This window comes from Jaculus jaculus, chromosome 2 (assembly GCF_020740685.1).
Source record: "Jaculus jaculus isolate mJacJac1 chromosome 2, mJacJac1.mat.Y.cur, whole genome shotgun sequence".
NCBI lineage: Eukaryota > Metazoa > Chordata > Mammalia > Rodentia > Dipodidae > Jaculus > Jaculus jaculus.
Window position 1 is genome coordinate 71,063,112 of NC_059103.1, and position 27,034 is coordinate 71,090,145.

General features: G+C 36.9%; 1 protein-coding gene across 4 annotated transcripts in view; it reads right to left on the reverse strand.

The window, feature by feature from the left end:
- The window catches only part of Sntg1 (syntrophin gamma 1), a 922,134-nt gene that overhangs the window by 114,443 nt on the left and 780,657 nt on the right, over positions 1–27,034 (reverse strand). The gene's annotated exons all lie outside the window — the stretch shown is intronic.

Here is a 27,034-nt window from a genome sequence, read left to right on the forward strand (position 1 = left end):
TTTCTGGAGGAGATGTGTTGGTGGGGACATGCTTATGGATGATATGTCAAGTTTCCCCTGGTTAATGTTTGGCACACTCTCCTACTGCTGTTATCTACTTGATGTTCTCATTTTTTGTTAAATAATCTTCTTTTCAGATGTCAATGTCTACTGGTAAGGCTCAAAATTCATCCAAGTGCTGATAAATGACAGTTCAGCACAAAATGAAACATTGTATCAAACTCTCCAATAATCATGGACATTAAAGAAGAGAGGGCAGAAAGAATGTAAGAACCAAAGATTGGAAAAGAGTGCTTTGGAATGTTATCTTCCAGACATAAAATGATGATTACATTATGACCTCACAGTAGCTATTGCTACCTGCACAAGACCTGCATAATAGAAGAAGAAAAGAATGACACACGAGAAGTACAAGTTGGAAAGAGTGGAGGTTCAGTGGAACAGGATAGGGAGTGGACAAAGAATGGTGATGGGAAGTGGTTATAATCAAGGTATGCTGGATATGTGTGGTAGTTGTCACTAAAATTTTTGTAAAAATTAAACAAATAGTTACCTAACACCAACTCCAATAAGAAGAAAAGGTATCCAACTTTGGCACTACTTTATCTCTCTGCGGGGTCACACAACTCTACATAGGAGAACCTGGCTTCAATTAGTGCAGGAAGACAGAAGGACCATGAAGTAAAGGGAGAATTTTCAGATGACTAGCCTTGTCTGTATAATTATTTCCACCTCTACTATGTTTAGAAAGGAGAATGGGAAGGGAAGAAAAACATGTAAAATATACACAGAACAAGAAGTACCATTGCTCTTCATGGACAAATACATAATGAATGAAGTTTTCCTCCTCTGAATTTTTCATATTCCTTATAGAGCTAACATTTTCACCAAGCCAGCTTACACACATTATATGATCCAATTTTCTTCTGCAGTGTTCCATCAACTTCTAAATCCATTTGTCAAATTCATTTTAAATGATGAGATTAAAATATTTGAATCTATAATGATAATGCACAAGAAATTTTATGACCAATTTGGAATTCAAAGTTAATATGTGGTATAATCACACACAAAAAGTAAAAAGTAAAACAAACAAAAAAAAACACACACAACTCAGTATGTCACTTAATTTAGGAAATATCATTTACAGATGGAAAATATCTGTAAAAATATCTATAGACAAAGGAAATTATAGCATGACTTACTAAAAACATCAATTCTTACAACATCATAAGACAGAAAAAACAAAACTTGTTTATTGTTGGATATTTTGGTTTATAAGTATTATAAGAGGGAATTTAGTTGATAAATTATTTGATTATCCATTTGTTTAATATATATTACTAGAACAGAAGTATAATTGATTTACCCATCAATTGTTTATACATATATATATATATATATATATATATATCTTCCATATTTATATGGTAAGCATTATTAGAGAGAATTTTTTGGAAACATGTCTTATTACTTTAAGCAAGTATACATTTGAAATTGATGTTGACAGAATCAAGTCAAGAAACAATTCTTATAATTGATTTTCATGTTATTTTTATGATGGCATTGCAGTTACATAGCTTAAGGGAAGAACTATATTAAAAGATGAGAAGCATATGGAGAAAAGTACATTATGAAAATCTCAGCTTAGTAAGTTATCAGCAATAATTTCTGGTTCCGGTAAAGGCCACTGAATAAAACCCTTCGGTAAAATCCAACAAGTAATTGAAATATGGCAGTGGATTTTCTCCATGAAAGACTTCCTTACTAGCAGACATTTTATAACAAAGCAATTAGCTTCTACCTCTATTGAACTTTAAACTTGCAATTCTATTTAAACTATTTTCAGGTTTTCACTAATGCAAAAATAAGAGAATCTTAAATAATACAATGTAGTAAGTATTAGGTTGTACTTAGGAGAATATTTTTCACAAATACAATGTCATACAAACCACAATAACTGAATAATTTAAAAGTTTAGCAAAGGCTGGAGGGTGGCTTACTGTTTAAGGCACTTTCATGCAAAGACAAAAGACCAAGGTTTGTTTCCCCAGAACCCATGTAAGCTAGATACACAAGGTGTCACATGCATCTGGAGTTCATTTGCAGCAGCTGGAGGCTGCACCTATTCTCTGGAAGTCTGAAATAGTTTCTACTGGATTTATAATACTCACAAGATGCTTTAATTACTCAGAGCATTTACCTCCCCTCTTAGCTTCTCAGGGCTGCATTGCAGATTTCATTACTATTTGTGGCAGATTGAATGTAAAATGACCCCCATGCACTCACACTTTGAATCCCAGTCTGTAGAGCTATTTGGGAAGGTTGTGGGATCTTTGGGCAATGGAGCTTTGCTCAAGGAAGTATGTCACTGGGCATTGACATTGAAGTATGACAGCCTGGCCCTGCTTGCTGTTTTATCTCTACTTCTTGGCTGGAGACGTGATGGTACAAGTCTGGACCTGCAGTGATGAACTCTACTCTCTGGAACTGTAAGCCAAAAGAAACTCTTTCCTTCACAAATCCACTTCTGGATGGGTATTTTTTCTAATAATGAGGAAGTAACTGATAAAGAAAATTGGTACTGAGAAGTTGGCCCATTGCTGTGATAACCCTACCCATGTGGTTTTTAGGCTTTTGAAATTGGCTTGTATGAGGAATATGGGAGGATTTGGAACTTTAGACTTGAAAGACTTAGAATGTAATAAGCATCACTTAATGCACATTCTAGTAGGAGTTTGGGAGACAAGAAGTCTGAGAGAAATGTGGACTGTGAAGTCTCAGATCATGATGATGTTTCAGAGAAGATAAAGCATTCTCATGGGAACTATACTAGAGGAAGTGTGTGTGGTACTCAAGCAAAGAACGTGGCTTTATTTTATATCTGTCCTGGTAACTTAAGAAAAAGTGAGCTTAAAATAATGGGCTGTTATGCTTAAATTTAAAGACAGAAAAGTATTGAGACAGTGACATGGATTCCCAACTACTCAGATGTATATTACAGTTAAATAAAGCAAAATGCATAGATGAAAGAAAAAAAAATGGTGTTTGAGTCCCCCACACCCTCTCTTGTCCTCCCCTCCATCCCCACCCACCCTATTGTGGGCATCTTTGGTAGATTCAGGTTAGGTGCTGTAGGTGAGTAAGACCATGCAGCAATTATCTTTCTGTGATTGGATAAGTTCACTGAGAATAATCTGTTCTAGGTTCATCCATTTTTGTTCAAATTTCATTGTGTTTTTTTTTTCCTTACTGCTGTGTAGAATTCCATTGTATAGATATACCATATCTTAGTTATCCATTCTTCTAGTGATGAACATCTTGGTTGATTCCAGCTCTTAGAGAGGGGTGGAGAACACAGATATGGGCCCAAATGGCAATAGTACCATAAAATTCTACATCCTAAAAGGCAGACCAAATGGTTGACCCTTCAACAGGCCCTCAGAGAGAAGACCTGAGTCACAAGGCACTGGAGAGAGTATGATACTGACCTTAATCTTCTACTTTACAGATTCTCTCTCTCTCTCTCTCTCTCTCTCTCTCTCTCTCTCTCTCTCTCTCTCTCTCTCTCCCCCTCTCTCTCTTCTCTCTTCTCTCTTCTTCCTTCTTTTCATGTGCACTGACCTGTAACTCCCAGTACCAACATGTGGCTATCATCCACAATGAGCTTTTGATCAGAGAGACTAAGAAGGTTTCCTAAAAGAATGACAGATTTCTGTAAGAGAACTTGATAACCCACCAAAGGTTAGTGGTAAAACCCTACTGCTGAAGACACCATATGCTGTTGACATGTAATATGGAGAAACATGGCTGGAAGCTGGAAGAGAATCAGTCCCCAGACAGCATGTCTAGTGGGGGAAATGATCAATATCTGTCCAAGCAACTCATGGTCTAACCTCCTTAAAAGCAAATATTCTGCTATGATGCTCACACAAGTGCAATAGTGGCACACAGCCATGGTGGGAAACCAACTACTCTTGATTGGGATAACTGATCCACTCAGTGGAATGGAACCCATAGCTGGAGCTAGGAAACAAGTCAGAACCATATCCAAAAATCAGCCCACTCCCCATTATCAAGCTACCACCAACTGTGGGCTACAAGAGGGCCTACACCTATTAAATTCTCTCTAAAAAAATAAGGGTTATCCCATTTATCTGGTACTAAGTTTATTCTCCATTAGAGAATCTGCTTCTCTTTTGTAGATAGATGCAGATCCTAGGAGAGAGCCACCCCGTCATACCTCAAAAGGGCCCCAGCTGAAACCAAGAGTAATTGGCAAAACAAGCAAGGGTGCTTGTTTCTTGGTGAACCTGGAACCAGCACAAGGGTGAAGGAGATTGACAAGAGAACAATCAACTCCTACCAAATCCAATATCCAGAGACACAGAGGTTCCCAAGACCTTATCTCTGAAGCGGACCTAAAATGAACCCAACATGGCTCACTGAAATTTTGTGGAAGAGGGGACAGAAAAAATATCAGAGCCATCATTGGGTCATGATATGCAGAGACATTTCCTCCTACCCATAACTGAAAGCTAACTCCATAATGTAAGACCCATATACCTCAACAAGGAGGGGCCAGTGGGAGGGGGGACAGAGAGGAGGCTAACAATGGTACCAACCTGACTGCATTCACTGAGTACAAAGTTAATTAATAAATGATGATGATGATAATAATAATAATAATAATAATAATAATAATGTGGTTTGACAGGTAAATTAATATGAACAAGTTTAAATTACCAGACCCAAAGACTGATGCCACTTTGGCTATAGGTTTTTAAATATATCATTACCATGAAGTAAAAGCCAATTCTTCTGTGCTGAGATAATAGGAAAGATGTTCTTAGGGCAAAATCCAACCCATTAAAGTCTCAAGAGAGGAGGGATATGAATTATTTTGAAAGAAAATAACCTTGAATGAGAATGAAGGCATTCCCTGTTATTAAAAGTCAGCATACAGAGACATAGACAACTGCTGTCCAAAGCTAGGCTTCATTCTGATATGACAACAGAACTTGGTAGCACTGCTTCCACGTTGTATTGCTTGTAGAAGAATTAAAGACACAAGATTTACTCAGCAATGGACTATTGCACTATGGATCAAGACAGCAGCTGAGGCTAAGCCCTATGAAGAATAATACAGTCAATATAGTGAAGGGATGGTGCCACCCAAGACTTTTGGGGCCCAGAGGTCTTTATTGAAAGTCCCAAATACTGAACATTAATCTTCAGGATATGATTTTTTTTTCCTGTTGGGTTTTGGTCTTATATGGCCCTTTTGTTTTTCTTTCTTTTCTCTTATTCCTTACTTTTAGAACTATTTATTCTTACCGTAATATGTTGAAAGTTTGTATTTATGTTTTGATTTTATAAAGCTGTCATGAAATTGCATTGACTTTTAGATAAGACTTGTGATTTTTGAATGGTATTAGAACTAGTAAAGACTACAGGGTCATTTCAAATTGGACTGCATGCATTGTTGGTGATGAGATGGCCATAAGACTATAGGAATGTGGTGGTTTAAATGTAAAATATCCTCCATTGGTTGAGGGGTTTGAAACATATTGACAAGGTGGCAGTGCTGCTAGGGAAGGTTGCAGGAACTTTAAGAGGCAGAATTTTTCTGGAAGAGTGTCTCACTGGGAACAAACTTGCTTTTCTCTCTACTTCCTGCCTGCTGATATTATTATGTGACAGTGGCTTCCTGTTCCTTCCATTCTTTATTAATCAATACAGACTGCACCTTTTGTAAACATAAGCTGAAATTAATTCCTCTGGAAAACTTAGGTATTTTGTTCCAGCTATGAGAAAGTAACTGATACAACATATTTCATATGAAATCTGGCCTTTTTATTCTCCTATGCTTCGTGCTTTCTTGGTCACATAGTTTATATTGCTCTCTTTCTTTCTCTTTGTGACTCATGTGATTAGACTGGATAGATCTGGAAAATCCATGGTAATGTCCCCTTCTTGACTCTCAGCATCCTCCACTGTTGTTTGAGAAGTGATTTTTTGCATATAAGGTGACCTTTTTCTAGGTACCAGGAATTACAGTGTGTGAATATCCTTGGAAATAATTAATCCATTAATTGAAATCCATATGTTAGGATAATATGTTTGATAAATTTCACCTTAAATTATTTTTGTTTGGCACAATATTTTTTCCAAAACTGTACTTAGTTTAATGCTCACATCTTAAATGGCTTTGAAAACAATACTATACAGGTATGTATGAGTAAATTAAGAACTAAATATCTCCAATACTGATATGATAAAAGTAGGTAAATTAGAAAACAAAGTAGAAGAACCCTAGGATATTCTCATTGCCTATAGTTCTTTCTTCAATAAGATAAAGCAGTGTTTCTATATCATACTTTAATTTAGAGGCTGAAAGACACTAATGAGTACAATAAAACTATACTGAAATAGATAAATAGGGATCTTCCCTTGCCCAAGTTTCTCTTTAAGTAGGACAGCATTTTTCAGAGTCTTGCATTTTATTTATATGTTTCAGGTATAAGAATATTTGGCAGAACTATCATGATTTAGTACTCACATATACATTTTATGTAAAAAAATAGCTGGCAAAATATGTTTTTTCTTAAATTAATAAAATCAGGCAGTAAAACTCATATGACATGATAGAGATTTTATTACACAGTTTTTCAATTTCTAACCATATAATCTCATTTAATGTTCAAGAATCACTAGGTACATAAACATAATTTAAAAGACACTTGTGTATTTTGACTTCCTTTGTCCTTCACTTTATAGCATGCTCCACACTTTGGAAAATTAACCAATGTTGAAAAATGTGTTTCCTAAACAGCATAAAGTATGTTTCAAGTGACCTCATTTTAAAGTATTTTATGATGACAATTCACTTTTACCATGCTACTTATAGAGTCTGAATTATACTTTAATGCTTCAAATTGCAATACAAAACAGGCTAGTAAAATATAGAAGATAGAAAGATTTTAGCACCTGAATCATCAAAAAGTTGGAAGAAAAACAAAACATGACAGCAAAGAAAGGCCCCCATCTCTGCACTGCGTGGTGCATGCAGTGAGCCCCATCAGCCCCAATTGTCAGAATGGCTCTCTGAAGCCACTTGTTCTCACTCTGCTGGTCTCTTGTAGGAATGACAAAGTTTGTACAATCAAATCACACTAAATGAAGTAACACAGGAAACAGAGTGCAGTGTGTCTTGGGCACACATTATTTAAAGACGAAAGTTTGTAATTATGGGTCTTGTCTTATTCTCTAATTTTCCTAAAAGAATGTAATTACTCCCTTGAATAAACCTCTTGAATATTGATACTCAAAACTATTCAATTATTAATTCCATGAGGTCAATGAAATGTTATAAACTGCTCCAAACTACAGAAAGATTATTCAGGAAAGAATGCAAAATGAGTTCTAGCTAAACTTTATTCATATCTCTTACAAAGTAATAAAATCAGGATGAGCAGTGCTAATTATAAAGAAATATTGTGAAAGAAAAATTATATTTAAACTGGGGGTTGTGGTGTATGTCTGTAATTCCAGAGGCAAGAGGATCAGAATTTTAAAATCATCCTCTGTTATATAGTGACTTTGAGGCTACCCTTGGCTACATGAGATCCTGTCTTAGGAAGAAAGAAGAAGAAAAAAGGAAAAAGGAAGAAAGAAAGAAAAAAAGAAAGAAAGAAAGAAAGAAAGAAAGAAAGAAAGAAAGAGAAGAAGAGAGGGAGGAAGGGAGAAAGAAAGTCTGCAAGGCAGTGATTGAGACTGAAATAAATCTATATATCACTTTCCATACTATAACCATTTTCACAGTATATTTGCTAAGAATTTTAATATATTAACATAAAATAATTTGATCATGTTGCCATCCCTTTACACTTTTTGGTCCTCTCTCCCCTGCCTCCCATCCCTTGAGGATCCTTTCCTTTTAAAATCCTCTGATTTTGCATCTCCTTCTATTTGTCCTCCTCTATCCTTCCTGTCAAAATGTTGATGAATGCAGAACTGTGCTGGACTTGTACAGATATCAGTGAGGTCATGAATGCACAATCCCATCATCTTGGGAAGGCAGTGCCCCAAAGTATGCACATGCCCTCTTCTAAAATGTTTCCTGAGCCTTGGAGGGGATTGAAAAAAAAAAAAATCTCCTTTGCTGTTGAGCTATCAACAGCCTCTTATTTTCTTCTTGATTAGAATTGAGTCTCCTCGGTGTTTATCGCCATCTCTACAGAGAAGCTTCTCAGGCTGTCAGTGAGAGCAGCACTTGGACTCTTTCCACAACTACCACTGCAATATTCTTGAGCTCAGGCAGATGTAATGAAGATGTGTCATCCAGGTCTAAAGTCCTGGGCTTTCTCTTATTATTTTCATTTTGATGAGTTTTGGGTCTCCCTGATATTTACCATCAGCTTTAAATGAAGGGTCTCGAAAGAACAGTGAGAACATCACTAAACAAACGGCTTCAATATAAATTTGCCAGGCTTTTTGATGAGTATAACATTTATTTAGCAAAAGAACAGTGGCATTTTCCCACTAAGGTGTATGAAGCTCTAGCCATAGGATTTTGACTTGATTTGCATTATTGCCAGGCATGATTTTCCTCCCATCAAGTAGGACTTGTTATTCAATCAGAGAACTGTTGATTAGCCCCATAATTTATATACCATTACAGCCCCAGTAAATACATCTTGTTTAATGACTGATTGATTTTGTAGCTTGAAGAACCCACTGCTTCTTCAGAGTATTGAGGTCTTTTTTCCTTTAGTAGCTCTCATAATGATTTCCCGAACTAAGATACCTATCCAGCAAGGAGATGGCTTCTCACTCAGTTTAAACATGATTGTTCAGCATCCTGCAGCCTATGGTGTATTCAGCAAGAGTCTAAATATCTCCTTATGGTGGGGAACAGTTTGGGGGCCTAATAGACCTCCTTGACCACAGGCTCACTGTGTAGGAATGATCCACCTCTAGTACTTAGATTCATATGCATCAACCCACAGCTTCACAGTAAACTTTCTTCATGCCATTAACTTCTGACCATGTTAGATCTTCTCCCTCTTTCAAAACAAAAGCAAAAATCTTTCTTTATTTATTTTTAATATTTTTATTTATTAATTATTTGAAAGATAAATTGAATGAGTTTGGGCTGGTCAGGCCCTATTGCCATTGTATGCATCTCTTTTTGTGTCTGTACTGAGGTGTGTGTGTGTGTGTGTGTGTGTGTGTGTGTGTGCTGAGGAATTGAACTTGGGCCATCAGGATTTGAAAGCTGCTAAGCCACCTCTTTAGTCCAAAAAATGTCTTTAAAATTAGCTAACAAAGAAGGTTTTTATGGTACTTAGGTACAACATATTTACTTTTGTTTATCCCTACTCCACCCTACCTCTCTTTCATAGGCTTTTATTAGAATTTATCACACACACACTCCTATATTCTATCCAACAACTTGCTTGTCTACTATTCCATCTCCTAATCCCTCTCCACATCTTCTGTCTCTAAGCCTCTAGCTTTCTTTCCTCTGGTACTGAAGTTTACTATAACATACAAAACTATCCAACTATTCCAAGCTAGCATCTGCATAGGAGAGAGAATATGAGGTGTTTTATTCTGGGCTTGAGTGACCTCACTTAGTATAATATTTTCTAGGTCCATCCATTTGCTGTAAAACCCATAATTTCAATTGTTTGACTGCTGACTAGAACTCCACTGTGTATATGAACCACATCTTAATTATCCATTCATCATTTGACAGGCATCTGGACAGATTCTATTGCCTAGCCATGGGTGAATACATCAGAAACAAATATTGCTGAGCAATTGTTTCTATAGTAAAGTATAGAGTTTTTAGGATATGTGCTCAGATATTTTTACTACTATCACTTTGTAGTCTAACTTGAAACCATGTACTGAAATCCCTACAACATTAATCTACTGGCTGATGATTTTTGCCAAAAGAATAATGGAGGAGGAATCTGTAAGTGGTCTGTTGGCTCTGCATATGGTATGTTTTTCTGTAAAAAAGCTTTTTAGCTTCATAAGATCTCACGCATTGAGTGATTATTTAATTTCCTGGCCTGTGGGAGTATTGTTCAAGAAGTCTTTCCCCACACCTATATCAGGGAGAGTTCACCTTATTTTTACTTCCAGTTAATTAATAGTTTTAAGTCTTATGTTAAGGTCTTTAATACATTTGGAGTTGATTTTTTACATAGTGAGAGGAGTGGGTCTAATTTCATTTTTCTGCATGTGGTTGTTCAATTTGACCAGCACCATATGTTAAAGATGCTGTCCTTTCTCCAGTTAATGTTGTTGATGCCTTTGTCAAAGATCAAGTAACTACAGCTGCTTGAATTAAGGGCTGAGTCTTCAATTCTGTTACATTGGTCTATATGTCTGTTTTTATGCTAGTACCATGTTATTTTTGTTACTATGACTTTGCAATATAGCTTTAGATCAGGTATAGTGATGGTGATACCCCCAGAGATGTTTCATGAAGGCATGTTGTATGCCCTAATATATGATCTATTTGGGGGAAGGTTCCATAGGCTGCTGAGAAGAACGTGTATTCTGTATAAGTGGGAACAAATGTTCTGTAAATATTTGTTAGGCTTAATTGATCTATGGTGTTAAGATTTAATATTGCCCTGTTGATTTCTGTTTGGATGATCTGCCTCTTCATGATAGAAGGATATTGAAGACCTCTAGTATGATGGTTTTGGTATTTATTTCTAATTTGTTGTCAAGTATATTTTGTTTTATAAAATGTGGTGCACCTGTGTTTGTTCCAGATAAATTTATAATTATAATGTCCTCTTTTTGTATTATTTCTTTGATGAGTAAAAAGTGGCCTTCTTTGTCTCTTTTGATTACTTTTGGCTTGAAGTCATTTTGCCCTTGTAGGATTTTCAGTGAGTGTTCTGTTTTGGGTTTGAAGCACAATAGAGTGGGATGTGTTGTATTCACAGATGAGCAGGTTATGGAAGTTGTGAGTGTTCCAGTGGCTCTGGGCTGATGGCTGATACTAGAGTTGAAGTTACAGGTCTTAAATCTCTTCAGCTACTGATCACCCTCATGCATTGCCTATGGGGCTTGGGAGCAGTAGCACTTGACCTTGCTTTTTTGCTGTTCTGTAACTGAGCAGGTTATGGAGAACTCATTGGTACTCCCTGATGAATGGTAGCCAGATATTCCTGTGCTTCCTGTCTGGGCAGGAGCAATGCCCCAAGGGGGTACAGCTAGGTGAAGCCACCTACATGAGGTAGCATGAGGTAAGGTGGGGTGGGGGTAGTTGGGGCTGGGTGTGTATGATTGGGATCCAACATATATCACCAGGTCAGGTTTGGCTAAGCTGGAATTGGGGAAGGTTACATGCCTGCTTACTCAAGCTAGGTGACCTAGGGTCTAGGAGGGGTCCTCCTTGTGTGTGCTACTTCCAAGTGCTCTCTGGTTTGACACTAACCTGCTTGGCATGCTTGCTGTGTACACAGTGCTTAATTCTCCCAGTGTTATTTACTGCCTAAGGACTTTAGAGTATGATCTGCACTGGGTTTCTATGGGGCACAGCACTGATGCCCCAGGCCTGACAGGCAGGTTACTCTGAACTGAGGTGGTGTGGATGCTGTCTGTGAGCACAACTGGGCCTTGAGGGGGATCACACTCACATGATGATGAATTTCCTGTTATGCAATAACTGTTATCCCACACCTGCTCACTTGGAGATCACATAGACCCCAAGCATGCCTGCACATCTCAGTCTGGGGGCATGGAGCCCCAAAATGCCTGCACCTCCCCCACCGGGAGAGCACACAGGTCCCAAGCAGGCTGGTACCTCACTAGGTCTCAAAATTAATTTTCTTTGTTTTTTCACCGTAGGATCTCACTCTAGCCCAGGCTTAGCTGGAATTCACTATCTAGTCTCAGGGTGGCCTCACACTCACAGTGTTCCTTCTACCTGTCTTGCCAGTGCTGGGATTAAAGGGATCACCACTATAATTTCCTAAATAAAAGTAAATATAGTTCCATAACAACTAATTTTATTAATAGCAGCATGGCTTCAATAATGTCTTAAAAAAAAAACCCAAAATCTCACAACATAAAAACTATATAAGAAGGAAGATTGTGCAGTGAAAAGTGGACAGATGACACCTGTTTTTTTTTCTTGACACAATTAGCATGCCATTGTGCTTAATTTGTAGGGAATTTGTGCAAGTGTTCAAAAGCACAATTCTAATAAGTATTATATATAAAACCATGCTGCCAAATGCTATCAAGAATTGTGCTATTAGGACAAATAGTAGAACTGAAAACAACTGTAATTTTCAACGATTTTTTTCAAAGTTATAGTTTAGATAGATACCATTATATGGTATCACGCTTAATAACAACAACAAAAAAAGAAATATTTACTAATGGTGAATTTGTTAAGCATTATTTCAAGAGCATGGCAGATGTGCAAATGTAATATGCCCTGGTAAAACTGAGAATATTTCTAAAATCAGTTTATTTCAGCCTATAGCCAAACAATTATTTTTAAAAGAACATCTTTTAAAAAAAGTTTTGAGGGCTTAAATTTCATGCTTTGGTAATGGATGACAGCAGTGATGCTATGCATATGGCTCAACTTGCTATTTTATTTTATTATTTATTTATTTATTTTATTTATTTTTATTTTTGTTTACTTATTTGAGAGCAAGAGGCAGAGAGAGAGAGAAAGAGAGAGAATGGGAGCATCAGGGCTTCCAACCACTGCAAATGCACTCCAGATGCATGTGCCAACTTGTGCATATGGCTTACATGAGTCCTAGGGAATAGAGCCTTGAACCAGGATCCTTAGGCTGCACAGGCAAGCGTTTAACTGCTAAACCATATCTCCAGGCCCTTCAACTTGCAATTTTATTAGAGGTACTGATGGATGAAGGATCATGATGAGTAAATGATGAATATCATGCCATTAAACAGATAGCTTAATTAGTGTCACTAAAAGATATAACTAAATCAAGAGATTTATATGACCAATAAAAATATGCCAAAGCAATTCTTTGTCTATTGTCAATATATTTGGTTCAATTACTAGTGGTGCCTGGTAGGTAAAATAGAATTGACAGATAAGAAGATAAAGGAGTCACTGTCCCAAACTTGCATACTGCATGAAGTGTCATGGCACTGGTCATCAAGGAAACTCTTCATAAAACTATTAAAAATATTAAGTATCATATAAATCATTAAAGCTGTGAATTTGGGGGACAAATAACAAGCTCAGTCATTAAAGTGAGGTTCCCACATGCAAGAGGACCTGAGTTCAGTTCTCAGAACCGCAGATCATAAAAATACTAGGCATAGCGATATTTTCTTACAATCCCAGCCCTGGGAAATTTGAGGCTGTAATATCCTTGGGGCTCACTGGCTATCTGGCAAGCTCCAGGTCAAAGATAAATACTGTCTCAAGAAAAAAAAAAAAGTGAGCAACATTCCTGAGGAATAACACTTGAGATTGTTCCATGGCATCCACATGCACATACAGATATGTGCACCCTCACTCAGCTGAACTCAAACACAGACATGCACACAACGTATGTGCAAACACGGAGAGACATTGAAGAATTTCATAGGGACCAAGGGATCATTATCCCATCCAACTGTCATCACCTCCAAGAATTCCTTAAAAGCCTTGTTGCTAACTAGGGTGACAGTGTTTACTTTTCAGAAGTAAGATGGCTAAGTAGAGACCAAATGTTTAAGAATATTATGATTTGTGAGATGTTATCAGGTCATTTCTGGCATCCAAAACAACATTTGTGGCAAAATTAAAATGCCTTATAGATTTAGCATTTTAATAGATTTAACCACTTATTTAAATTAGTTAAATAAACATTTATCTTTCAAGGTAAAAACCAAGTTATTATGAAAATATTGAGGCATGACAACATTTAAATGAAAGTTAAATAATGATCACCTCAAATTGGAGCATACAATTTTATGAATTTCAACAGTTCTGTGAACAGTGAAAACATATGTAGCATTGTTGTTTTTGATGTGATAACAGATTCCAATATATCTTGGAAAATAGTATCTTGCCTTTTTATGATTCCATTATCAGTCAACATAAATACATTATTTGCCAATCTTCAAGCGGAATGAAAAGAGGTAAACTTGCATTCACCTTAAGAAAAAAAAAATCATGTCTCTTTTATTGATTAAAAATTCTCTTTGCCCCTGGCTACCTCCTACCCTGGAAGTCTACCTTTCACTAACAAACTATCTCTTTCTTTACAACAATTCTTATCCCCATGTCTTTGTCCAATTCCTTGTTCCCACATACAAGTATTCTAAAACCCTAACCCCATATCTATCTATAACAAAACAACAGATTTCCAGTGTAGACATGGTCTTAACATTAAAAAATATACTATAGGAAACTTTCATAGTTATCATAGAAATATCATTTCTTCTAGCTTAGGCTTCATTCCACCCTCTCCAGGACCCTTCTTTTCAGGTGCTCCCCCACTTACTCCTACTGAGTAATATCTATTAGTCTGTCTCCAAGGATAAAGGTTTCTATAGTACCGGCTCATTTTGGAGTTAGTTTTGTGTTTGTTTTTCCTCACCATCCTCTTCCCCTCTCCACAAACACTTCCATCTGTATTGCCTGGGCTTTGAGCTGCCTATTAGGTATGTCTGCAACTCAACCTGATCCAGATTAGGAAGAGCAGATAAGTGAGACCATGTGACATTTGTCTTTCTGTGATTATATGAGTTCACTGAGTATGATCTGTTCCAAGTCTGTCCATTTTTCTACAAATTTTATTGTATCACTATTTTCTCACTCCTGAGTAGAATTCCATTGTATAAATATACCACAACTTTATTATCCATTCATCCAATGATGAGTACTCGGGTTGGTTCCACTTTTTAGCTATAATAAATTGAGCAGCTATAAACATGTTTGAGCAAATATCTCTAGTGATACATAGACAATTTAGGATGAATGCCCAGAAAGGGAATAATTGAGTCTGTTGGTAGTTCTGTATTAATCCTTTTGAGGAATCTCCAGTTTGATTTTCATAGTGGTTGTACAAGTTCACATTGCTACGAACAGTAGCTAAGGGTTCCTCTTTTTCTATATCCTCACCAACATTCATTGTGTTAGATTTTTTAAAGATTGCCATCCTTACTAGAGTAAGGAATTTCATAGTTGTTTAATTTGTCTTTCCATTAGAAAATTTGTCCTTCCATTAGGGTTAGACATTCCCTCCCTGCTCCCAGGAAAAACAACTGACTGCTGCTCCCACAACACATAACTTAAAATCCAATAGGGAATATCTGCAGCCCCACTGAGAAGAGTACCCAGTGGAAAGGGAGCAGGGATGACGAAAAAGTGGATGTTGATACATTATGTATCCACACAAAATACATTGTTTAAAATAATAATTGTAATAACAAAAATCCCCCCCAAAAGAAATATTATTTCTTGGCTTCAAACTCCAGAGCAGTTGTCTGTTGTGAAATGCTAACACAACTGGTGGCTAAATTGAAATTAATATAAACTTATTGTTCCAGAAAATCTAGGGCCATTAAGAGTTAAACTAAATCTACCCTGCCTATGCACCTCAATGTAGGAACAAAATCTAGATAATTTGGAAACACCTAAGGTTTTAGTGGAGGTAATAACTTCAGATTAAGTGTAAATAACAAGCAAAACAGGGCTGGGAGGGGGTGTCCTACATTAGTGGCTGAAATCACTGAATATCAGTAAAACTAACAGACATGGAATTGCTTTCATATGGATGACCAGAGAAACTTGCTTCTTGAGATCTAGTCTAGTCTTGGTGAATATTCTGTGTACATTATTAAAATGAAAGCAAAAGAGAGCTAATCTGTTATAAATATAGTTGTTTACCAGCAGTAGGAATTGGGAGAATTGGCTGCAATGTGGAGAGATATTCGACTCTGGGTAAAATCTACCATACAGCATTTTGTGCTTGTGAAGTCTTTAAAAATAGGAATGGATGTGTAAAAATTTACTCTCTGAAGAATTTGTTACGCCCACCCAATCCTTTTCAACCATCACTATTATCAGTGATCAGCCATCAATACTGAGATAAATAAATATAGCTCACTGAAGGATGAAAGGATTATTTGTTGGGGGGGGTTGCAATAAAGCAGCTTTATTTAAGATATGTACAACATAGACATATTGTTATTATATACTCAATAAGATATATTATGATATATGATACCCAATAATATATATATATGTAACTTTTATATATTATAGAACCAAAGTAATTCTGTGCCTCTCTTTAAAATATACATTTTGTTGTGGAAGTCTATAACTCAGTCTTATTCCATCTTGTGCTGGTATAACAGAATACCTGTGAGTGAATAATCTATAAAGAATATAACTGGGCTGGGGGGGATGGCTTAGCAGTTAAGGCATTTGACTGCAAAGCTTGAGAGTCCAGGTTCAATTCCCCAGTACCTCTGTAAAGCCAGATACACAGAGTGGCACATGTGTCTGAAGATCTTTTGCAACGGCAGGAGGCCCTGCCATTTTCTTTCTGTCTCCCCCGATCTCTACTATTTCTCTCTGTCTCCCTGTCTCTTTCCTCCCTTCTCCTTGCAAATAAATAATAAAATATTCAAAAGCAAGTAATTAGAAGGGATATATTAAATGACAAATTATACAAAACTGATAAATTATGATGACAAATTTCAAGAAAATATACAGAATTATAAATACTAAAATGTCATGTTTATTGAAATATCTATGAGATGTGTTTATTAAACAAGACTCACTTATGTTATATACATAAAAATGTTGGGAGCCATTTGGCAGCAAGATGTTAGCAAAACTTTAGCAAGACTATAGCGTCTACATGTAAGCAAGATTATGTATATTCGGTGTCAGAAGTCATTTGGCTGGCCCTATATCCATAACTCTGGGCCCTTTGGCAGCAAGACTTTAGCACCTACATGTAAGCAAGATTATGCATATTTAGTGTCAGAAGCTATTTGGCTAGCCTTGATACTCTTTTGTACTGAGAAGAATTGAAATGCAAAAACTGTAACAGGAAGGTTTTTTTGGTAGAAACTTGTGTGAAGTTTGTGGATTTTTTATCCATGGAAAAACTGTTTGTAAGAAGATATAAAAAGGAATGCTGTGAAATAACCCTGGCTCCCTAATTTGATTGTATGCCCATTCCATGGGAGGGAATACATCCCTGATACTGAAAACCTGCAACAGGGGTAGTCATGAGCCCTGTGAATATAACGTCTGGATACACACACACACGTGTGTGTGTGTGTGTGTGTGTGTGTGTGTGTATGTGTGATATTCTATGTTCACCAAACTGCCTGGTAAGTACTTCCTTTAATGTTCTTAAACTCCTTAGACCCAAATAATACTTAATGGAGAGAGACTGGAGGAATTCCCATTAAGATCAGGAATAAGACAGGGATATCCATTCTCACCTCTGCTCTTCAATATAGTACTGGAAGTCCTAGCTCAAGCAATAAGAAAGAAGAAGGAAATAAAAGGGATATAATTTGGAAAGGAAGAAGGTAAGTTAGCTCTGGTTGCTGACGACATGATTGTATATGTAAGAGACAAAGAGACTCCATCCCAAAACTCCTTAAGGTGATTAACTCCTATAGCAAAGTAGCAGGATACAAAATCAATGCACAAAAATCAGTAGCCTTTCTATATGCAAATAACAAAGATACAGAGAAAGAAATAAGGGAAATGGTCCCATTTTCAAGAGCAACAACAACAAAAAATACCTTGGAATAATGTTAACCAAAGAAGTGAAAGATTTATACAATAAAAACATAAAAACACTGAAAAAAGAAATTGAGGGGGACTTGAGAAAATGGAAAGACCTCCCATGTTCCTGGACATGCAGAATTTACATTGTGAAGATGGCAATCCTACCAAAGCAATATACAGATTTAGTACAATTCAAATTAAAATCACAACAGTGTTCTTCACAGAGATAGAAAAAATAATATCAAATTTCATATGGAAAGGCAGAAGGCCTCACATATCCAAACATATCCTCAGCAAAAGAAATACCTCTGGAGGCATCACTATATCTGATCTAAAGCTATATTGCAAAGCCATAGTAATAAAAACAGCATGGTACTGGCATGAAAACAGGAGTGTAGACTAATGGAATAGACTTGAGTACCAGGACTTTGGGTCAAGCAACTATGTCTGCTTGATATTTGACAAAGGCCCTAACAATATAGACTGGAAAAAAGACAGCATCTTCAGCAAATTGTGCTGAACAAACTGGATGACCAGATGAAGGAAACTGAAACTTGATTCACACATTTCTCCATGCACTACACTCAAGTCCAAATGAATCAAAGACCTCAATATAAGACCAGGAACTCAACTACTACTGGAAGGAAATACAGGAAGTACTTTCCATGATATAGGAATGGAAAAAGACTTCCTGAAGAAAACCCCAGTAGTTCATGATCTTAAACAGTCACTCAACCAATGGGATCACTTGAAGCTAAAGAGTTTCTTTACAGACTAGCATACAATAAGCAAGGCCAATTGATTACCCACAGAATGGGAGAAAATACTTGCGGGTTATCCAACTGACAGAATCTATGAAGAACTTCAAAATCGAAACACCCCACTCACAAAATAGGGCAAAGAGCTGAACAGGCAGTTCACAGAGGAAGAAATACAAATGGCAAACCCACACTTAAGAAAATGTTAATCATCCCTAATCATCAGGAAAATGCAAATTAAAACAAATATGAGATTCCACCTTACCCCAGTAAGGATAGCAAACACCAAAAATCAAATGAAAATAAATGCTGGCAAGGATGTGGAGACGTAGGAACACTCATCCACTGCTGGTGGGAATGTAAGATGGTACAACCACTTTGGAAAGCAATATGGAGACTCCTGAAAAAGCTGACTATAGAGACACCAGTAGACCCAGTTATTCCTTTACTGGGCATCTACCCTAAAACCTTCAAACCACAGGCTAGAGAGATTTGCTCAACCATGTTTGTAGCAGCTCAATTTGTAATAGCTAAGAGCTGGAATCAACCCAGATGTCCATCGGTAGAAGAGTGGATAATTAAGATGTGGTATATCTACGCAATGGAATTCTATCCAGCAGTAAGAAAAAATGACACAATGAAATTTGAGGAAAAATGTTTGAACCTGGAACAGATCATTTTCAGTGAACTTGCCCAATCACAGAAAAAAAATCGCCACATAGTCTCCCTCATCTACAGCACCTAACCACCTAACCTGAATCTCCCCAAGATGTCTTACATACCCAGCAAGCATCTCTTGGACTAGACAATAGGATGCGTGGAGAGGGAGGGGGTGGGAAACACAAATGTAGACCCAAACGACAATGGTAACATAAAATTCTACATCCTAAAAGGCAGACCAAATGGCTGAACCCTCAGAAGGCCCTTAGAGGGAACACCTGAGCCACAAGACACTGGAGAGGGTATGATGGAGACTGACCTCAATCTTCTACAGCTTCTCTCTCTCCTCTCTCTCTCTCTTTTCTCTAACTTTTTCATATTAGTTATCTTTTCCTTCCTTTTCTTAATGGGCATGGACCTGTAACTCCCAGTATCAGCATGTGGCTATCATACACATAATAATGCCAATCTCACTTTTGGTTAGAGAACCTTCTTTTTTCAGACAGCACTGACCTTGAGATGACTCAGAAGGCACCATGGTGCTGAGAAGTGACAGAAGAGTGCTCAGCACCGAAATATCTCTATCACACCTTCCAAGGCTCAGGGTCCATTGTGCAAGAAGTAGTGGAAAGAATGTAAGAGCAAAAGGAAGGGGAGGACTCCTTACAAAATGCTCCTCCAGACACAAAATTGCCTGGATATCCATGATCTCACAGTGTCTGACACTACCTAAATAATACCATTATAATAGGAAGAAAAGATCATGATATCAAAATAAAAGAGACTTATTGATAGGGGGAAGGGATATGATGGAGAGTCAAGTTTCAAATAGGACAATGTGGGGAGGGAGAGAATTAGCATGGTTTTTATCTATAATTATGGAAATTGTCAATAAGAAAACATAAATTAAGTTAATTATCAACTATCCTATTTTGATATGACTATAAAAGTACTGATAGTTTTTTCACAATATTTGCAAAATATGCTATTTTACGAAAGGAAATAATAGCTGCTTTTTGTTCTTTCTGGGTGTGCTGCATCTGAAGCAAGGCATATAGAGTAACTAGTGTGGTCCTGCTTAGTTCTTTCACCTCCTTGAATGGTCACATCCCTCTCTGGAATATGCAGTCATAGAATATAGCACATGTGTGCAATTTGGCATTCAAAAGGATCATACATGCAAAGAGCTTAAAAAGAGCCATGGTTATTGGTATTATTCTAGAACTCTATGTCAGTTGTTGGGAGTGGATCAATGTATTATTAGTGAAGAACAACACAACTTAATAAGATTCTAAACATTGAGTATGAAAGAACACAGGTCAAACACTGATATAAAGCATAATAGGCCACAGAATGAAAATACAGAAGACATTTCTGCTTTATGAATGACTTCATGTAGAAAAGATAGAAATTGGTTATAAAAGTGTAAAGTTTAAATGAAGCACAGTCAGCTAAATGCTAGAAGTTGGTGTTTTTGAGGACTGGAAGTTTTCCTTTCAAGATCAGAATCTTATAGCACAATAAATGGATATTGACACTGCCTCTGTGAACTGAATCTCACAGCTGATGTATTGTCTAGTAACAATTCCACCATGACAACTTTCTATCCTAGTCATGACTATGTGTTCTCTGAAGAGTTCAATATTACATTCTGGTTAGTTCTGCTTTCTCTGACTTAAGTGACCTCCAGCCCCAATTTGTTCATCTCAGCCAAAGCTGAAGACAGTTGACACATGGCAGAGACTGGTTGAGACAATAAGCAAAAATTCTTGATATGTGAGAGGAAGACCCATTCCTTTACAGCTGTCAGACTTATAAAAGATCCACACTGTTACTGGTCAATAAAAGTGGTTCTGTTCTGCCAGAGGTCAAGGAGTAAACCATCTGACAATATAAGATGTGAACTATAGTGTGAGTCTTTTCAAACTGAAATGGTCCTGATGGCAATTCTTAACATGGATGTAAGGAGGCATTTTTACATTTGTTTAGGACTGCTTTATTGTACATGTCTCTACTACAATAGACATTAAAATCATCTGCTAGTCATTAATTATTAGGGAAATTTTAGGAGTATCATCAGAAAATTACACAAATAACTAAATAAAATGTCGTTTGGAAGGGGAAGTAGTACATAAAAAATAAAGTTATACCAAGAAGAGACTGCTCCTAAAGAGATAAGGATAAGAGAAGAACATTGAAAATTAGGTTGCCAATAAATGCAGGTAAAAGCTCTTAATAAAATAATTGTATATTTTTAAAGTCATATTAAGAAAAGTAACATCCTAAGTAAAATAGTACAATATAAATATATCACAAATCTATGTTGATTTTAAAAACATGAGTAACTCTATATATACATAGTGACTATGAACTTTTTTTTTTTTTTTTGCCCAGGATGTATTTTTCAAATTGTCATCATGAACAAGCATAATGATTTTAAAATCAGTTATAAAATGCAACAATTAAAACATTTTACTTTATAAATAAAGAAAAATATTTGGAAAATCATATTGTCATATTAAACATAGTGCGAAGGATATTTTGTGAAAATTGTGATTTTTTTTTTGTTGTCGTTCTTAAAGACATAAATAGGGATCTATAACCTGGAAAGTTCAGTTCTCAATAATTGTACATCTTTTTCTTTCTATTTTATAACTTCATGCTTAGAAGATGCTCATTTATTTTTATACAATTAGATGATGTTCTGCAAGGAAATAAGTTATGTTTAAAATAACTATAATTCAATTTTTATTTAAATTATAAAGTGAGATGCCCTGAATTTAAAGATACAAGTGTATCTTGGTGTATGCAAACAATGGATTACCAAGTAACCTTATTTGAGTAGATAAATTGGAAATTAAATATTTGTATATAAAAATATGTTTGTACTTTTATGATAATGTCAAAGATTATTTGAATGTAAAACCTATGGTATAAATATCTACTGAAATAAAGTATTTGTGCAAAAATAATTTTATGACTTAAAACTATATCTACTTACATTGGTGCAGTTTGAATATGAATATGTGTCCCTCATAGCCTCAGATATTTAAGCTTCCTGCTCACATCAAAAACAGCCTGCTGGAGTGGCGTGTCACTGGGAGTGAATCTAATCCTATCCCAAAGGGACACAGAGTAGTTTGAGCTTTGGAGGGGTTCATGCGCTTTCTGCTGGTGTTGGTGTGTGCTTGCTGCAGCTGTGTTTCTCTACTTAGACATATGGTTTTGTTTTTTTTTTGTTTTTTTTTTTTGTTTTGTTTGTTTTTTCCCCATTTGTAGAACTTGCCCTGGATCTGTAAACTTGAAATAAAGCCCTTCCTCCTATAAACTGTGCCTTTTCAGAAGTTTGTGCCAGCAACAGGGAGCTGACTTAAAGTGGTATATTTGACTTGCCATTTATTAACTACCATCTGAAAATGAATGTACCAACAACAACCTTGCTGCTTGATTTTATGGAATTTTTGGAGGTATAAATTACACTAAAACTGTTCTTAAAAATGAGAGCTTAGCTAAAGGACTTATACCTTCTAAAACTGTTCTATTACACATATTAAAGACTGGAGAGATGGTATTAAAACATCCTTCTCTAGTAAAGTTATCTGATGTTCTTAGCCACTGAACACAAGAAAGCAAGAAGGTAAGGTAAGCAAAATTGCTCACTAGGGAACCCCAGACCTATCCTCCCACAAAATCATTTAGTTGACAACTACTGACTAAAATAGTGCAATGGAGTCTATGAAAAGTAGCCTGTCTCAACTTTTAAGTAAATACCAAGTGAAGGGAAAGCCACACTCAAAATTTCAGGCCATCTGTGGCATGTTACTCACCCTCACCCCACATCATCACTGATGCAGAGTGACTCAGCCACAAGGGAGCTAGTTAATTTTCAGATATCATGTTGGCTAAAATAAAAAAGATAGAAAGTTTTCACAATAGTGTAACCTGACTATTCAGGGAGATGATTTTAGACTTTTTATACACAAAGACCAATTGAGAATAGCGGCAAAATTAGGATATTGTGTTGGAGGTAGCTAAAGACAGACACAGATGCCACAGCATGTGATAATTGCGGAGAGACTATAAAATAATAGAATTAATGGGCAAGATACTGAGACAGACAAGCACAGAGAGCTTGGATGATAAACAGCTTTTTCTTAACAATGCATATTACCACTTATTGGCAAATTGGAACTTGACCTGTGTGAAGCTGCACTTATAACCCCTACTAAACAATGGCATATCTTTCCTCCCTTAATGGCCATGAATTAGTAACACATATATAGGATTAGGAACTATGGGGCCAATCTGGCCATATTGCAGTATAGCAAACTGTGTTTTGAATGAACTTTTAGAGAGCATTTCCCTTTGCCATCTTATGTTTATGCATAATTGGGTACATGCATCATAAAATCAGATGCATAATAGAAAAGGACATGTGAAGTAGATAAAGTGTTATATAGCTCAAACCTGTCTGTAAAGCCAGAGAAATACATAAATAATTCCCCTAACAATCAATTCTTCCTTCCTCAAAAACTATAAAAATATGGGCTAGAGAGATACTTCAGCAGTCAAGGCACATGCCAGCAAAGTCCAAGGACCTGAGTTCAATTCCCTAGTACCCATGTAAACCAGATGCATAAATTGGAGCTGTGTCTGGAGTTCATTTCAGTGGCTTGAGTCACTGGCATGCCCATTCTCTTTCTCTCTCTCCCTTTTTCTCTCTCATACTTTCTCAAATGAATAAATTTTTAAACTCTATAAAAAGAAAACCCGAACTGTAACCCATAGCTCCTAAGCTATCTAGCTCAAAGATCTCACTGTTATCTTGCAGCATATCCCCATCCCCTGCTTCTTGTGTCTTTGCTTTACTTCCTAATATTCTTGCTACTATACTCTCTATATGTAAAACTCCAAGAACCTTGAAATACCAAGACAAAGACCACCAGCAACAAAATTATAGTCAGAGGCATACAGAATAACCACATGAATAAAATCAAAGAGAGGACTGGAGAAGATGGCTTAGAAATTAAGGCATTTACCTGCAAAGCCAAAGAACCCAGGTTTGATTCTCCAGTACCCACATAAGCCAGGTGTACAAGGAGGTGCACACATCTGGAGTTTGTTTGCAGTGGCTGCAGGCCCTGGCATGCCTGTTCTCTCTTTCTCTCTTTTTCTACATCTTTCCCTCAAATAAATAAAATAAATTTAAAAAATAAAAGACTAGGAGTAAAGTTTTGATTTATACAAATGCATTGCAATTAGGAAAATATCACTTGCACAAGCTTAGGTGTCACATACACCTAGAAGGGGCACGGTGCCCTCAGGCCTTAGGCTGATGAGTGAAGGTGGTCTGTGCATTGTCATTCCACAAAGACTGGAAAATTTGGTCTGAAGGAATTACTGAACTTGTCATTTAGAGCAGTATGTATATCAAAGATGCCTCAGAAGAAAGGTAGATTTTAAGTAGAGAGTTTATTTAAGAGGAGAAAAAAATTGAGACAACAAAAAATAAGAAAACATTTATTTGGATTGTTTGCTCATTCTTTCATTACATTTCTCATTTCTTTTTTAGTGATGTTTTTGCTATCCTCATTTTATTTTATGTATTTTATTTATTTTTTTTAATTCAGAATGTATTAATAAGAAAAATCACTAAATACATAAGTACAAAACACAGGTCTAGGAGGTGAAAAGTAGAACATGCCTTAGAGACATGGGGAACTTCATCACTGTCTGCCTATGTTCTAATGGCTTTTTGTTTTATTTTGTTTTTTGAGGTAGGGTCTCCCTCTACCCCAGGCTGACCTGGAATTCACTAGTCTCAGGGCATCCTGGAATTTATAGTGATCATCCTACTTCTGCCTGCTGAGTGCTAGGATTAAAGACATGTTCCACCATGCTCAGCTCCAAAGCTGTAAAACTTATTTCTAACACAGATAGCTTTTGCACCTACAAACATAGCACAGGAACTGGTTTGCCCTGCTAATGCCTCAGGTGAAGGACCCCTTGTTCACACAGACCAATATTTACAGCAGACTCTTGGCCAAAAAGGATCTGCATATGTTTTCATTAATAGTTCTTAGCATATGGCCTTTATTGTGTTGTGAAATGGTTTTCATCTATTGAAAATATGGATGCTGGAGCACAGACCAATGGTATGCTCTTATAATGATTGGTAAATAGTCCCATCCTCATTTTTACATGAAGTTGATAAATAATAATCTAGGGATGTGTTGCACTCAGGTTGACGTTACTGGCAGAAATCACTCAATCAAGAGCAGCTTGTGGGGAAAAAAGGTTTATTTTGGCTTACAGACTTGAAAGCATGCTCTATGATGGCAGAGGAAAATGATTGCATGAGCAGAGGGTAGACATCACCTCCTGATCAACATCAGGTGGACAACAGCAAGAGAATGTGCCTAACCCTGGCAAGAGGAATCTGGCTATACTACCCATAAGCTCACCCTTAACAATGCACTGCCTTCAGGAGCCATTAAATCCCAAATCTCCATTAGCTTGGAACCTAGCATTAAGAACACCTAAGTTTATGGAAGACATTTGAGTCAAACAATCACAGTCCATCCCAGTTCCCACAAACTGATAACCATTCATGATGTAAAATGCAATGCATTCAGTCCACCTTTAAATGTCCCCATAGTTTTTATCGATCTCAATGATGTTCAAACATTCCCATGGTCAGAGATCTTTTAACCGAGCCATAATACCAAAAAAAAAAAAAAAAAAAAAAAAAAGAAGAAGAATCCTGCCCCAAATCCACAAAGGCACAGAACCATCATTTACACTGCAAAAGATAGCATTGGGCATAGCAAAGAAATATTCAACCAATACAACATTTAAACAACCAGGGTAAACATCAGAATCTGTAGCTCCAGATCCAACAACTCTAATCAGCGACAAGTGTCCAAGTTTGATAATTCTAACCAACAAGTCTCTGGGATTCAAATTCTGCACCTCAAGCTAGGCTATTCACAATTCTGAAAGACTTCATCTGGGGTCAGCAGCTCTCCTGGGCAGCCATACCATGGTCCCAGCATCTCCCCTGGGTCTACACTGTAACCCACAGTCCATTTACATGGCTCCATATGGTCTCCATGCAGGTATCCATAAAACCTGCTATACACTGCCCATGGCCATTTCCAAAACACAAAACTGTGTTGCAAATTCAATAGCCCTCTCTTTATACACCATAAAACCAGGTGGGGTGGCAATTTTTTTTTTAATCCAGGGGGTAATAAATCAGACTTTGAAGATCAGGATACTCCTTGAACAATCAGGCCCCTTCATAAGAGTTTACATTCTTTCTGTTGTCCCAGTGCACATCAGCTGGCCCATTCTCAAAGGTTGTAATCTCTCATATAATTGCAGCTGACCAGGCAGAAGTTTCAGCCAAAAAATTTCATTTGTTTTCTGTGCCATATCCCTCTTCTCACATCAGCCTGTTTCACAAAGCAACTCTGCACAAGTTCTCAGGACACAGACATAAGAGCAAGCCTCTCATGCAAACCACTTCTAGCCCAGTCCAGGCAAAGTTCTTTCTCACCCTCACAAGTCTAACATCATGGTGCATAGTTCTTACTGCATTCAGCTCTTTCAACTCTGACCACAATAGTCCATCAAGCTGCACTTACAGAAGTGCAAGGCATCTCTTAGGCCACAATTTCAAGTTCATCCACATTCTCTTACAAAGCAGTTCCAAAAGGCCAAAAGCCACACAGTCAGGTTTCTAGGATGAATGACGCCACTCTTGGCACCAACTTTATTCTTGCGGTCAGGTGTGCATTGCCGGCATAAATCACCTGACCAAAAGCAGAGTCTGAGA